Source organism: Rattus norvegicus, chromosome 1 (genome assembly GCF_021556685.1).
Source record: "Rattus norvegicus strain SHRSP/BbbUtx chromosome 1, alternate assembly SHRSP_T2T, whole genome shotgun sequence".
NCBI classification, from domain to species: domain Eukaryota; kingdom Metazoa; phylum Chordata; class Mammalia; order Rodentia; family Muridae; genus Rattus; species Rattus norvegicus.
This window is the reverse complement of record NC_141534.1, coordinates 121,846,416-121,861,935: the sequence shown is the minus strand read 5'-3', so window position 1 is coordinate 121,861,935 and position 15,520 is coordinate 121,846,416. Positions and strand designations below refer to the sequence as shown.

Sequence of the window (15,520 nt, the reverse complement as noted above, 5' to 3'; positions counted from 1 at the left end):
ACGTGTGGATTCATTCTGAGGCAGTGTTGGCAGCCCAAGTAAGACATGGTGCTGGTGAAATTAAATTAGTGACAGTTATGACCTGCCTGTGTCTGGGTCAATGATGACAACAGAAAGTCAAGAACAGGATTTCAGCCCATCAAAGGTTTCTTAATTAAAAATAATGCAATACCAGTCAGAAATGAATTTCACTTCTCAGTATGTTCTGTCCCTTTGAACTGCACTATTAAAAATGTAGATAATTTCCTTTCTACCTGTAGTTCATACAGTCATAAAATTGAATTTCTTGGAAGAGATCCTAGATGATACTGTCTACACATGGAGGGATCTGGAATATGAATATACCTTTTGAATTTCGAGAAATTTCAGTCCACACACAGGCTCACAAATCCAAACTGGTGCACAGAGATCGTTTTCCAATGGCAAGGCGAACCCAGGAAGAAGACTTTAGTTTAAAGTTGTAGAAATTGGTGATAAATTTTCTGCATCAAAAGACACTCCAAGAATTATTCCCCCAAAGAGAGCTTGGCAAAATTTTTCACGTAACTCTCAGAACACAGGGAACCTAGCCAGTACGGGAGATTGAAGTTGAAGGTGTGGCTTTGTCTACCAATACCCTTCCATGTATACTCACACTGCTTCATCCTTGATCTTACTAAAGTTTACTTCAGTATTCATCAGAAAAGAAATGCTATCAAGGAGATGGTTTTTGGAGCTCTTGGGACAGAGGAACGTGATGTCAATGGGATACTTGCAAACACCAACTGATCTAGTCACACGAATTTTGGTCACATTCTCAGTTTGATCACATGGCAATCACTGAGTGCTAATGCTCAGGGATTCATGGCCAAAACACTTGTTGCTTTCTTCTGGGCAACAGATTCTCTTCAGCATTCACTTACCCGCTGTGGGAACTGATTGTTACCATGCAGTATGGAAATGGGGATGAATGAACATAGCCTAGCACATAAAATTTGAAACGCACAAGTCTCATGAAAATTTGATTAAAGTATATGTATCTGTTCCTGTATTGTCCTTCCAATATTACTCAGGGAACTTAACCTTTGCCTTGGTTTCTGACAATGTTTAGCAATTGAAAGATTTGATCGGTGTATATGGCAAAGAGCATGTGTCATCCCCTTCATCAATGATTTGGTTTTGGGTACCTATTGACCTATTGATCGCTTAGGGAAGTAACTTTCCATGTGTTGGGAATGTCAGCATGGAAGTGGATGTTGCAAGAGTGATTGTGCTAAGTGGCATCATACATTAGACTTCTTAAACAGCCTCCTTAAAATTAATATGATTGTATGAACTGAAGGGATACAATTGCCCTCACATCTTGCTCTTTCCTTTTTACAGAGGACAGTTCAAATCCGAGCTAGGTCTCCCCTTATTACACACAACTGCGCTGTGCCCTTGTACCCTCTGCACTTGCAAGTGAGGATTCAAATTCTGATGCAGTGTTGGCAGCCCAGGTCAGCCATGGTGCTGGTGAAATTAAATTAGTGACAGTTGTGTCCTGCCTGTGTCTGGGTCAATGATGACAACAGAAAGTCAAGAACAGGATGATGACATAAAAATCATGCTCAATAGGATTAGGCTGAGGCACAACCAGGGAGCCATGGTTACAAACAGTCCTTTACCTTAGAGGACCACATGCGGGACACATTTGAGCTGCTGTGATGCCCTTGTCCCCATTCCCATCTGTGGGAACCTGGACAATATTAGTGCAACTGTGCTGGCAAACACTGCCATCCAACTAACACCTAGTCTCATAATCTGCTTGTGTGCAAGTCTGCAACAATATACCCTTCAACATTACCCTATCCTCTTTGATGTCTTGCAGTCATCTGGCATCATCCCTGCAGTCCAGTGGCTCACTTTTCCCAGGTGGGTGAATTGATCACGAATAATGGATTGAACTTCTTATAAGATATTCCTCAATATTTTGACCATTAATTTCAGCCCAACAAAGGTTTCTTAATTAAAAATAATGCAATACAAGTCAGAAATGAATTGCAATTCTCAGTATGTTCTGTCCCTTTGAACTGCACAATTAAAAATGTAGAGAAATTCCTATCTATATGTAGTTCATACAGTCATAAAATTGAATTTCTTGGATGAGATCCTAGTTGATACTATCTACACAAATGGAGGGATATGGAATATGAATATACCTTTTGAATTTGGATAAATTTCAGTCCACACAGGCTCATAAATCCAAGCTGGTCCACAGAGATCGATTTCCAATGACAAAGGGAAACCAGGCGTAAGATTTTGGTTTGGAGATGTAGATATTGGCAATAAATTTCCTGCACCAAAAGTTACTCCACAATTATTCCCCCAAAGGGAGCTTGGTGAAATTTTTCACGAAACTCTCAGGCCACAGGGAACCCTGCCATTACCATAGCTTGAAGTTGAAGGAGTGGCTTTGGCTACCAATTCCCTTCCATGTGTCCTCACACTGCTGCATCCAATATCTTACTAAAGTTAACTTCAGTATTCATTAGAAAACAAATCCTATCCAAGAGATGGCTTCTGGAGTGGTTGGGACAAAGGAACTTGATGTCAGTGGAATACTTGCAAATACCAACTGATCTAGTCACAAGAATTTTGGTCCCATTCTCAGTTTTGTCACATGGTAATCACTGAATGCTAACACTTGGGGTTTCAGGGCAGAAATACTTGTCGCTCTCTTCTGGGCAACTGATTCTCTTCAGCATTCACTTACCAGCTGTGGGAACAGATTGTTACCATGCAGTATGGAAATGGGGAGGAATGAACATAGCCTAGCACATAAAATTTGCAACGCACAAGTCTCTTGAAAATTTGTTTAAAGGATATGTAATGGTTCATGTATTGTCCTCCTCATATTACTCAGGGAACTTCATCTTTTTCTTGGTTTCTGACAATGTTTAGCAATTGAGAGATTTGATAGGTGTAACTGATCAAGAGCATGTGTGATCCCCTTCATCAATGGTTTGGTTTTGGGTACATATTGACCTTAATGATCTCTTTGAAAGTAAATTTCCATGTTGGTGGGAATGTCAGTATGGAAGAGGGACTGAAGAAGTGATTCTACTCAGTGGCATCATACATTAGACTTCTTAAACAGTCTCCTTAAAATTAACATGATTGTAGGAACCAAAGCGATACAATTGCCCTCACATCTTGCTCTTTCCTTTTTAAAGAGGACAGTCTTAAATTCAAGATAGATATCCCCTTATACGGCACAAGTGCACTGTGCCCTTGTATCCTCTGCACATGCACGTGTGGATTCATTCTGAGGCAGTGTTGGCAGCCCAAGTAAGACATGGTGCTGGTGAAATTAAATTAGTGACAGTTATGACCTGCCTGTGTCTGGGTCAATGATGACAACAGAAAGTCAAGAACAGGATTTCAGCCCATCAAAGGTTTCTTAATTAAAAATAATGCAATACCAGTCAGAAATGAATTTCACTTCTCAGTATGTTCTGTCCCTTTGAACTGCACTATTAAAAATGTAGATAATTTCCTTTCTACCTGTAGTTCATACAGTCATAAAATTGAATTTCTTGGAAGAGATCCTAGATGATACTGTCTACACATGGAGGGATCTGGAATATGAATATACCTTTTGAATTTCGAGAAATTTCAGTCCACACACAGGCTCACAAATCCAAACTGGTGCACAGAGATCGTTTTCCAATGGCAAGGCGAACCCAGGAAGAAGACTTTAGTTTAAAGTTGTAGAAATTGGTGATAAATTTTCTGCATCAAAAGACACTCCAAGAATTATTCCCCCAAAGAGAGCTTGGCAAAATTTTTCACGTAACTCTCAGAACACAGGGAACCTAGCCAGTACGGGAGATTGAAGTTGAAGGTGTGGCTTTGTCTACCAATACCCTTCCATGTATACTCACACTGCTTCATCCTTGATCTTACTAAAGTTTACTTCAGTATTCATCAGAAAAGAAATGCTATCAAGGAGATGGTTTTTGGAGCTCTTGGGACAGAGGAACGTGATGTCAATGGGATACTTGCAAACACCAACTGATCTAGTCACACGAATTTTGGTCACATTCTCAGTTTGATCACATGGCAATCACTGAGTGCTAATGCTCAGGGATTCATGGCCAAAACACTTGTTGCTTTCTTCTGGGCAACAGATTCTCTTCAGCATTCACTTACCCGCTGTGGGAACTGATTGTTACCATGCAGTATGGAAATGGGGATGAATGAACATAGCCTAGCACATAAAATTTGAAACGCACAAGTCTCATGAAAATTTGATTAAAGTATATGTATCTGTTCCTGTATTGTCCTTCCAATATTACTCAGGGAACTTAACCTTTGCCTTGGTTTCTGACAATGTTTAGCAAATGAAAGATTTGATCGGTGTATATGACAAAGAGCATGTGTCATCCCCTTCATCAATGATTTGGTTTTGGGTACCTATTGACCTATTGATCGCTTAGGGAAGTAACTTTCCATGTGTTGGGAATGTCAGCATGGAAGTGGATGTTGCAAGAGTGATTCTGCTAAGTGGCATCATACATTAGACTTCTTAAACAGCCTCCTTAAAATTAACATGATTGTATGAACTGAAGGGATACAATTGCCCTCACATCTTGCTCTTTCCTTTTTAGAGAGGACAGTCTTCAAATTCAAGCTAGGTCTACCCTTATTCCACACAAGACCGCTGTGCCCTTGTACCCTCTGCACTTTCAAGTGAGGATTCAAATTCTGATGCAGTGTTGGCAGCCCAGGTAAGCCATGTTGCAGGTGAAATTACTTTATTGACAGTTGTGTCCTGCCTGTGTCTGGGTCAATGATGACAACAGAAAGTCAAGAACAGAATGATGACATAAAAATCATGCTCAATAGGATTACGCTGAGGCCCAACCAGGGAGCCAGGGTTACAAGCACTACTTAGTCTCTTTGAGGACCACTTGCGGGACTCATCTGAGCTGCTCTGATGACCTTGTGCTCTTTTCCCTCTGTGGGAACCTGGACAACCTTAGTGCAAATGTGCTGGCAAACACTGCCTGCCAAATAGCAACTAATCTCATAATCTGCTTGTGTGCAAGTCTGCAACACCAACCCTGTCATCATTACCCTCTCTGCTCTGATGTCTTGCAGTCACCTGGCATCACCCCTGCGGTCCAGTGGATCACTATTCCCAGGTGAGTGAAATGATCACGATTAATGGATTGAACTTCCTATAAGATATTCCTCAGTATTTTGACCAATAATTTCAGCCCATCAAAGGTTTCTTAATTAAAAATAATGCAATCCCAGTCAGAAATGAATTTCACTTCTCAGTATGTTTTGTCCCTTTGAACTGCACTATTAAAAATGTAGAGAAATTCCTTACTACATGTAGTTCATACAGCCATAAAATTGAACTTCTTGGAAGAGATCCTAGATGATACTATCTACACAAATGGAGGGATCTGGAATATGAATATACCTTTTGAATTTGGAGAAATTTCAGTCCACACACAGTCTCACAAATCCAAGCTGGTGAACAGAGATCAATTTACAATGGCAAGGGGAACCCAGGAATAAGACTTTAGTTTAGAGATGAAGAAATTGGCGATAAATTTTCTGCATCAAAAGACACTCCAAGAATTATTGCCCCAAAGAGAGCTTCGCGAAATTTTTCAAGTAACTCTCAGGCCAGAGGGAACCTAGCAAGTAGGGTAGATTGAAGTTGAAGGTGTGGCTTTGGCTACCAATTCCCTTCTATGTGTCATCACACTGCTTCATTCTTGATCTTACTAAAGTTTACTTCAGTATTCATCAGAAAACAAATGCTATCAAGGAGATGGTTTCTGGAGCTCTTGGGACAGAGGAAAGTGATGTCAATGGGATACTTGCAAACACCATCTGATCTAGTCACACGAATTTTGGTCACATTCTCAGTTTGATAACATGGCAATCACTGAGTGCTAACGCTCAGGGATTCATGGCCAAAATACATGTTGCTTTCTTCTGGGCAACCGATTCTCTTCAGCATTCACATACCAGCTGTGGGCACTGATTTTTACCATGCAGTATGGAAATGGGGAGGAATGAACATAGCCTAGCACATAAAATCTGAAATGCACAAGTCTCATGAAAATTTGATTAAAGTATACGTAACTGTTCGTGTATTGTCCTTCCAATATTACTCAGGTAAATTCACCTTTGCCTTGGTTTCTGACAATGTTTAGCAATTGAAAGATTTGATCGGTGTATATGGCAAAGAGCATGTGTCATCCCCTTCATCAATGATTTGGTTTTGGGTACCTATTGTCCTATTGATCGCTTAGGGAAGTAACTTTCCATGTGTTGGGAATGTCAGCATGGAAGTGGATGTTGCAAGAGTGATTCTGCTAAGTGGCCTCATACATTAGACTTCTTAAACAGCCTCCTTAAAATTAACATGATTGTATGAACTGAAGGGATACAATTGCCCTCACATCTTGCTCTTTGCTTTTTAGAGAGGACAGTCTTCAAATTCAAGTTAGGTCTACCCTTATTCCACACAAGAGCGCTGTGCTCTTGTACCCTCTGCACTTGCAAGTGAGGATTCAAATTCTGAGGCAGTGCTGGCAGCCCAGGTAAGCCATGGTGCAGGTGAAATTACATTATTGACAGTTGTGTCCTGTCTGTGTCTGGGTCAATGATGACAACATTAAGTCAAGAACAGAATGATGACATAAAAATCATGCTCAATAGGATTACGCTGAGGCCCAACCAGGGAGCCAGGGTTACAAGCACTACTTAGTCTCTTTGAGGACCACTTGCGGGACTCATCTGAGCTGCTCTGATGACCTTGTGCTCTTTTCCCTCTGTGGGCACCTGGACAATCTTAGTGCAACTGTGCTGGCAAACACTGCCTGCCTACTATCACCTAATCTCATAATCTGCTTGTGTGCAAGTCTGCAACACCAACCCTGTCATCATTACCCTCTCTGCTCTGATGTCTTGCAGTCACCTGGCATCACCCCTGCGGTCCAGTGGATCACTATTCCCAGGTGAGTGAAATGATCACGATTAATGGATTGAACTTCCTATAAGATATTCCTCAGTATTTTGACCAATAATTACAGCCCATCAAAGGATTCTGATTAAAAATAATGCAATACCAGTCAGAAATGAATTTCACTTCTCAGTATGTTTTGTCCCTTTGAACTGCACTATTAAAAATGTAGAGAAATTCCTTTCTACCTGTAGTTTATACAGTCATAAAATTGAATTTCTTGGAAGAGATCCTAGATGATACTATCTACACAAATGGAGGGATCTGGAATATGAATATACCTTTGAATTTGGAGAAATTTCAGTCCACACACATGCTCACAAATCCAAGTTGGTGCACAGAGATCGATTTCCAATGGCAAGGGGAACCCAGGAATAAGACTATAGTTTAGAGATGTAGAAATTGGCGACAAAGTTTCTGCATCAAAAGACACTCCAAGAATTATTCCCCCAAAGAGAGCTTGGCGAAATTTTTCACGTAACTCTCAGGCCACAGGCAACCGAACCAGTAGGGGACATTGACGTTGCAGGTGTGGCTTGGCTACCTATTCACTTCCATGAGTCATCACACTGCTTCATCCTTGATCTTACTAAAGTTTACTTCAGTATTCATCAGAAAACAAATGCTATCAAGGAGATGGTTTCTGGAGCTCTTGGGACAGAGGAACGTGATGTCAATGGGATACTTGCAAACACCAACTGATCTAGTCACACGAATTTTGGTCACATTCTGAGTTTCATCACATGACAATCACTGAGTGCTAATGCTCAGGGATTCATGGTCAAAATACTTGTTGCTTTCCTCTGGGCAACAGATTCTCTTCAGCATTCACTTACCAGCTGTGGGAACTGATTGTTACCATACAGTACGGAAATGGGGAAGAATGAACATAGCCTAGCACATAAGTCTGAAATGCACAAGTCTCATGAAAATTTGATTAAAGTATACGTAACTGTTCGTGTATTGTCCTTCCAATATTACTCAGGTAAATTCACCTTTGCCTTGGTTTCTGACAATGTTTAGCAATTGAAAGATTTGATCGGTGTATATGACAAAGAGCATGTGTCATACCCTTCATCAATGATTTGGTTTTGGGTACCTATTGTCCTATTGATCGCTTAGGGAAGTAACTTTCCATGTGTTGGGAATGTCAGCATGGAAGTGGTTGTTGCAAGAGTGATTCTGCTAAGTGGCATCATACATTAGACTTCTTAAACAGCCTCCTTAAAATTAATATGATTGTATGAACTGAAGGGATACAATTGCCCTCACATCTTGCTCTTTCATTTTTAGAGGGGACAGTCTTCAAATTCAAGCTAGGTCTACCCTTATTTCACACAAGAGCGCTGTGCCCTTGTACCCTCTGCACTTGCAAGTGAGGATTCAATTTCTGAGGCAGTGTTGGCAGCCCAGGTAAGCCATGGTGCAGGTGAAATTACTTTATTGACAGTTGTGTCCTGCCTGTGTCTGGGTCAATGATGACAACAGAAAGTCAAGAACAGGATGATGACATAAAAATCATGCTCAATAGGATTAGGCTGAGGCACAACCAGGGAGCCATGGTTACAAACAGTCCTTTACCTTAGAGGACCACATGCGGGACACATTTGAGCTGCTGTGATGCCCTTGTCCCCATTCCCATCTGTGGGAACCTGGACAATATTAGTGCAACTGTGCTGGCAAACACTGCCATCCAACTAACACCTAGTCTCATAATCTGCTTGTGTGCAAGTCTGCAACAATATACCCTTCAACATTACCCTATCCTCTTTGATGTCTTGCAGTCATCTGGCATCATCCCTGCAGTCCAGTGGCTCACTTTTCCCAGGTGGGTGAATTGATCACGAATAATGGATTGAACTTCTTATAAGATATTCCTCAATATTTTGACCATTAATTTCAGCCCAACAAAGGTTTCTTAATTAAAAATAATGCAATACAAGTCAGAAATGAATTGCAATTCTCAGTATGTTCTGTCCCTTTGAACTGCACAATTAAAAATGTAGAGAAATTCCTATCTATATGTAGTTCATACAGTCATAAAATTGAATTTCTTGGATGAGATCCTAGTTGATACTATCTACACAAATGGAGGGATATGGAATATGAATATACCTTTTGAATTTGGATAAATTTCAGTCCACACAGGCTCATAAATCCAAGCTGGTCCACAGAGATCGATTTCCAATGACAAAGGGAAACCAGGCGTAAGATTTTGGTTTGGAGATGTAGATATTGGCAATAAATTTCCTGCACCAAAAGTTACTCCACAATTATTCCCCCAAAGGGAGCTTGGTGAAATTTTTCACGAAACTCTCAGGCCACAGGGAACCCTGCCATTACCATAGCTTGAAGTTGAAGGAGTGGCTTTGGCTACCAATTCCCTTCCATGTGTCCTCACACTGCTGCATCCAATATCTTACTAAAGTTAACTTCAGTATTCATTAGAAAACAAATCCTATCCAAGAGATGGCTTCTGGAGTGGTTGGGACAAAGGAACTTGATGTCAGTGGAATACTTGCAAATACCAACTGATCTAGTCACAAGAATTTTGGTCCCATTCTCAGTTTTGTCACATGGTAATCACTGAATGCTAACACTTGGGGTTTCAGGGCAGAAATACTTGTCGCTCTCTTCTGGGCAACTGATTCTCTTCAGCATTCACTTACCAGCTGTGGGAACAGATTGTTACCATGCAGTATGGAAATGGGGAGGAATGAACATAGCCTAGCACATAAAATTTGCAACGCACAAGTCTCTTGAAAATTTGTTTAAAGGATATGTAATGGTTCATGTATTGTCCTCCTCATATTACTCAGGGAACTTCATCTTTTTCTTGGTTTCTGACAATGTTTAGCAATTGAGAGATTTGATAGGTGTAACTGATCAAGAGCATGTGTGATCCCCTTCATCAATGGTTTGGTTTTGGGTACATATTGACCTTAATGATCTCTTTGAAAGTAAATTTCCATGTTGGTGGGAATGTCAGTATGGAAGAGGGACTGAAGAAGTGATTCTACTCAGTGGCATCATACATTAGACTTCTTAAACAGTCTCCTTAAAATTAACATGATTGTAGGAACCAAAGCGATACAATTGCCCTCACATCTTGCTCTTTCCTTTTTAAAGAGGACAGTCTTAAATTCAAGATAGATATCCCCTTATACGGCACAAGTGCACTGTGCCCTTGTATCCTCTGCACATGCACGTGTGGATTCATTCTGAGGCAGTGTTGGCAGCCCAAGTAAGACATGGTGCTGGTGAAATTAAATTAGTGACAGTTATGACCTGCCTGTGTCTGGGTCAATGATGACAACAGAAAGTCAAGAACAGGATTTCAGCCCATCAAAGGTTTCTTAATTAAAAATAATGCAATACCAGTCAGAAATGAATTTCACTTCTCAGTATGTTCTGTCCCTTTGAACTGCACTATTAAAAATGTAGATAATTTCCTTTCTACCTGTAGTTCATACAGTCATAAAATTGAATTTCTTGGAAGAGATCCTAGATGATACTGTCTACACATGGAGGGATCTGGAATATGAATATACCTTTTGAATTTCGAGAAATTTCAGTCCACACACAGGCTCACAAATCCAAACTGGTGCACAGAGATCGTTTTCCAATGGCAAGGCGAACCCAGGAAGAAGACTTTAGTTTAAAGTTGTAGAAATTGGTGATAAATTTTCTGCATCAAAAGACACTCCAAGAATTATTCCCCCAAAGAGAGCTTGGCAAAATTTTTCACGTAACTCTCAGAACACAGGGAACCTAGCCAGTACGGGAGATTGAAGTTGAAGGTGTGGCTTTGTCTACCAATACCCTTCCATGTATACTCACACTGCTTCATCCTTGATCTTACTAAAGTTTACTTCAGTATTCATCAGAAAAGAAATGCTATCAAGGAGATGGTTTTTGGAGCTCTTGGGACAGAGGAACGTGATGTCAATGGGATACTTGCAAACACCAACTGATCTAGTCACACGAATTTTGGTCACATTCTCAGTTTGATCACATGGCAATCACTGAGTGCTAATGCTCAGGGATTCATGGCCAAAACACTTGTTGCTTTCTTCTGGGCAACAGATTCTCTTCAGCATTCACTTACCCGCTGTGGGAACTGATTGTTACCATGCAGTATGGAAATGGGGATGAATGAACATAGCCTAGCACATAAAATTTGAAACGCACAAGTCTCATGAAAATTTGATTAAAGTATATGTATCTGTTCCTGTATTGTCCTTCCAATATTACTCAGGGAACTTAACCTTTGCCTTGGTTTCTGACAATGTTTAGCAATTGAAAGATTTGATCGGTGTATATGACAAAGAGCATGTGTCATCCCCTTCATCAATGATTTGGTTTTGGGTACCTATTGACCTATTGATCGCTTAGGGAAGTAACTTTCCATGTGTTGGGAATGTCAGCATGGAAGTGGATGTTGCAAGAGTGATTCTGCTAAGTGGCCTCATACATTAGACTTCTTAAACAGCCTCCTTAAAATTAACATGATTGTATGAACTGAAGGGATACAATTGCCCTCACATCTTGCTCTTTCCTTTTTAGAGAGGACAGTCTTCAAATTCAAGCTAGGTCTACCCTTATTCCACACAAGACCGCTGTGCCCTTGTACCCTCTGCACTTTCAAGTGAGGATTCAAATTCTGATGCAGTGTTGGCAGCCCAGGTAAGCCATGTTGCAGGTGAAATTACTTTATTGACAGTTGTGTCCTGCCTGTGTCTGGGTCAATGATGACAACAGAAAGTCAAGAACAGAATGATGACATAAAAATCATGCTCAATAGGATTACGCTGAGGCCCAACCAGGGAGCCAGGGTTACAAGCACTACTTAGTCTCTTTGAGGACCACTTGCGGGACTCATCTGAGCTGCTCTGATGACCTTGTGCTCTTTTCCCTCTGTGGGAACCTGGACAACCTTAGTGCAAATGTGCTGGCAAACACTGCCTGCCAAATAGCAACTAATCTCATAATCTGCTTGTGTGCAAGTCTGCAACACCAACCCTGTCATCATTACCCTCTCTGCTCTGATGTCTTGCAGTCACCTGGCATCACCCCTGCGGTCCAGTGGATCACTATTCCCAGGTGAGTGAAATGATCACGATTAATGGATTGAACTTCCTATAAGATATTCCTCAGTATTTTGACCAATAATTTCAGCCCATCAAAGGTTTCTTAATTAAAAATAATGCAATCCCAGTCAGAAATGAATTTCACTTCTCAGTATGTTTTGTCCCTTTGAACTGCACTATTAAAAATGTAGAGAAATTCCTTACTACATGTAGTTCATACAGCCATAAAATTGAATTTCTTGGAAGAGATCCTAGATGATACTATCTACACAAATGGAGGGATCTGGAATATGAATATACCTTTTGAATTTGGAGAAATTTCAGTCCACACACAGTCTCACAAATCCAAGCTTGTGAACAGAGATCAATTTACAATGGCAAGGGGAACCCAGGAATAAGACTTTAGTTTAGAGATGAAGAAATTGGCGATAAATTTTCTGCATCAAAAGACACTCCAAGAATTATTGCCCCAAAGAGAGCTTCGCGAAATTTTTCAAGTAACTCTCAGGCCAGAGGGAACCTAGCAAGTAGGGTAGATTGAAGTTGAAGGTGTGGCTTTGGCTACCAATTCCCTTCTATGTGTCATCACACTGCTTCATTCTTGATCTTACTAAAGTTTACTTCAGTATTCATCAGAAAACAAATGCTATCAAGGAGATGGTTTCTGGAGCTCTTGGGACAGAGGAAAGTGATGTCAATGGGATACTTGCAAACACCATCTGATCTAGTCACACGAATTTTGGTCACATTCTCAGTTTGATAACATGGCAATCACTGAGTGCTAACGCTCAGGGATTCATGGCCAAAATACATGTTGCTTTCTTCTGGGCAACCGATTCTCTTCAGCATTCACATACCAGCTGTGGGCACTGATTTTTACCATGCAGTATGGAAATGGGGAGGAATGAACATAGCCTAGCACATAAAATCTGAAATGCACAAGTCTCATGAAAATTTGAATAAAGTATACGTAACTGTTCGTGTATTGTCCTTCCAATATTACTCAGGTAAATTCACCTTTGCCTTGGTTTCTGACAATGTTTAGCAATTGAAAGATTTGATCGGTGTATATGGCAAAGAGCATGTGTCATCCCCTTCATCAATGATTTGGTTTTGGGTACCTATTGACCTATTGATCGCTTAGGGAAGTAACTTTCCATGTGTTGGGAATGTCAGCATGGAAGTGGATGTTACAAGAGTGATTCTGCTAAGTGGCATCATACATTAGACTTCTTAAACAGCCTCCTTAAAATTAACATGATTGTATGAACTGAAGGGATACAATTGCCCTCACATCTTGCTCTTTGCTTTTTAGAGAGGACAGTCTTCAAATTCAAGTTAGGTCTACCCTTATTCCACACAAGAGCGCTGTGCTCTTGTACCCTCTGCACTTGCAAGTGAGGATTCAAATTCTGAGGCAGTGCTGGCAGCCCAGGTAAGCCATGGTGCAGGTGAAATTACATTATTGACAGTTGTGTCCTGTCTGTGTCTGGGTCAATGATGACAACATTAAGTCAAGAACAGAATGATGACATAAAAATCATGCTCAATAGGATTACGCTGAGGCCCAACCAGGGAGCCAGGGTTACAAGCACTACTTAGTCTCTTTGAGGACCACTTGCGGGACTCATCTGAGCTGCTCTGATGACCTTGTGCTCTTTTCCCTCTGTGGGCACCTGGACAATCTTAGTGCAACTGTGCTGGCAAACACTGCCTGCCTACTATCACCTAATCTCATAATCTGCTTGTGTGCAAGTCTGCAACACCAACCCTGTCATCATTACCCTCTCTGCTCTGATGTCTTGCAGTCACCTGGCATCACCCCTGCGGTCCAGTGGATCACTATTCCCAGGTGAGTGAAATGATCACGATTAATGGATTGAACTTCCTATAAGATATTCCTCAGTATTTTGACCAATAATTACAGCCCATCAAAGGATTCTGATTAAAAATAATGCAATACCAGTCAGAAATGAATTTCACTTCTCAGTATGTTTTGTCCCTTTGAACTGCACTATTAAAAATGTAGAGAAATTCCTTTCTACCTGTAGTTTATACAGTCATAAAATTGAATTTCTTGGAAGAGATCCTAGATGATACTATCTACACAAATGGAGGGATCTGGAATATGAATATACCTTTGAATTTGGAGAAATTTCAGTCCACACACATGCTCACAAATCCAAGTTGGTGCACAGAGATCGATTTCCAATGGCAAGGGGAACCCAGGAATAAGACTATAGTTTAGAGATGTAGAAATTGGCGACAAAGTTTCTGCATCAAAAGACACTCCAAGAATTATTCCCCCAAAGAGAGCTTGGCGAAATTTTTCACGTAACTCTCAGGCCACAGGCAACCGAACCAGTAGGGGACATTGACGTTGCAGGTGTGGCTTGGCTACCTATTCACTTCCATGAGTCATCACACTGCTTCATCCTTGATCTTACTAAAGTTTACTTCAGTATTCATCAGAAAACAAATGCTATCAAGGAGATGGTTTCTGGAGCTCTTGGGACAGAGGAACGTGATGTCAATGGGATACTTGCAAACACCAACTGATCTAGTCACACGAATTTTGGTCACATTCTGAGTTTCATCACATGACAATCACTGAGTGCTAATGCTCAGGGATTCATGGTCAAAATACTTGTTGCTTTCCTCTGGGCAACAGATTCTCTTCAGCATTCACTTACCAGCTGTGGGAACTGATTGTTACCATACAGTACGGAAATGGGGAAGAATGAACATAGCCTAGCACATAAGTCTGAAATGCACAAGTCTCATGAAAATTTGATTAAAGTATACGTAACTGTTCGTGTATTGTCCTTCCAATATTACTCAGGTAAATTCACCTTTGCCTTGGTTTCTGACAATGTTTAGCAATTGAAAGATTTGATCGGTGTATATGACAAAGAGCATGTGTCATACCCTTCATCAATGATTTGGTTTTGGGTACCTATTGTCCTATTGATCGCTTAGGGAAGTAACTTTCCATGTGTTGGGAATGTCAGCATGGAAGTGGATGTTGCAAGAGGGATTCTGCTAAGTGGCATCATACATTAGACTTCTTAAACAGCCTCCTTAAAATTAATATGATTGTATGAACTGAAGGGATACAATTGCCCTCACATCTTGCTCTTTCATTTTTAGAGGGGACAGTCTTCAAATTCAAGCTAGGTCTACCCTTATTTCACACAAGAGCGCTGTGCCCTTGTACCCTCTGCACTTGCAAGTGAGGATTCAATTTCTGAGGCAGTGTTGGCAGCCCAGGTAAGCCATGGTGCAGGTGAAATTACTTTATTGACAGTTGTGTCCTGCCTGTGTCTGGGTCAATGATGACAACATTAAGTCAAGAACAGAATGATGACATAAAAATCATGGTCAATAGGATTACGCTGAGGCCCAACCAGGGAGCCAG

At 40.8% G+C, this 15,520-nt stretch overlaps 7 non-coding genes across 7 annotated transcripts; all 7 read left to right on the top strand.

The window, feature by feature from the left end:
• The first annotated feature begins 1,534 nt into the window (after positions 1 to 1,534).
• On the top strand, positions 1,535 to 1,612 carry LOC148007491 (small nucleolar RNA SNORD115). The gene has a single exon (XR_015656634.1). It is a non-coding gene; the product is annotated as a small nucleolar RNA SNORD115 (small nucleolar RNA).
• A 3,195-nt stretch (positions 1,613 to 4,807) lies between these two features.
• LOC120100271 (small nucleolar RNA SNORD115) lies at positions 4,808 to 4,885 on the top strand. Its single transcript, XR_015656430.1, has one exon. It is a non-coding gene; the product is annotated as a small nucleolar RNA SNORD115 (small nucleolar RNA).
• Positions 4,886 to 6,646: 1,761 nt separating this feature from the next.
• LOC120100280 (small nucleolar RNA SNORD115) lies at positions 6,647 to 6,724 on the top strand. The gene has a single exon (XR_015656222.1). It is a non-coding gene; the product is annotated as a small nucleolar RNA SNORD115 (small nucleolar RNA).
• A 1,757-nt stretch (positions 6,725 to 8,481) lies between these two features.
• On the top strand, positions 8,482 to 8,559 carry LOC120100282 (small nucleolar RNA SNORD115). Its single transcript, XR_015656633.1, has one exon. It is a non-coding gene; the product is annotated as a small nucleolar RNA SNORD115 (small nucleolar RNA).
• Positions 8,560 to 11,754: 3,195 nt separating this feature from the next.
• Positions 11,755 to 11,832, top strand: LOC120100281 (small nucleolar RNA SNORD115). Its single transcript, XR_015656429.1, has one exon. It is a non-coding gene; the product is annotated as a small nucleolar RNA SNORD115 (small nucleolar RNA).
• A 1,761-nt stretch (positions 11,833 to 13,593) lies between these two features.
• LOC120100255 (small nucleolar RNA SNORD115) lies at positions 13,594 to 13,671 on the top strand. Its single transcript, XR_015656221.1, has one exon. It is a non-coding gene; the product is annotated as a small nucleolar RNA SNORD115 (small nucleolar RNA).
• A 1,757-nt stretch (positions 13,672 to 15,428) lies between these two features.
• On the top strand, positions 15,429 to 15,506 carry LOC120100238 (small nucleolar RNA SNORD115). The gene has a single exon (XR_015656466.1). It is a non-coding gene; the product is annotated as a small nucleolar RNA SNORD115 (small nucleolar RNA).
• Positions 15,507 to 15,520: the final 14 nt, after the last annotated feature.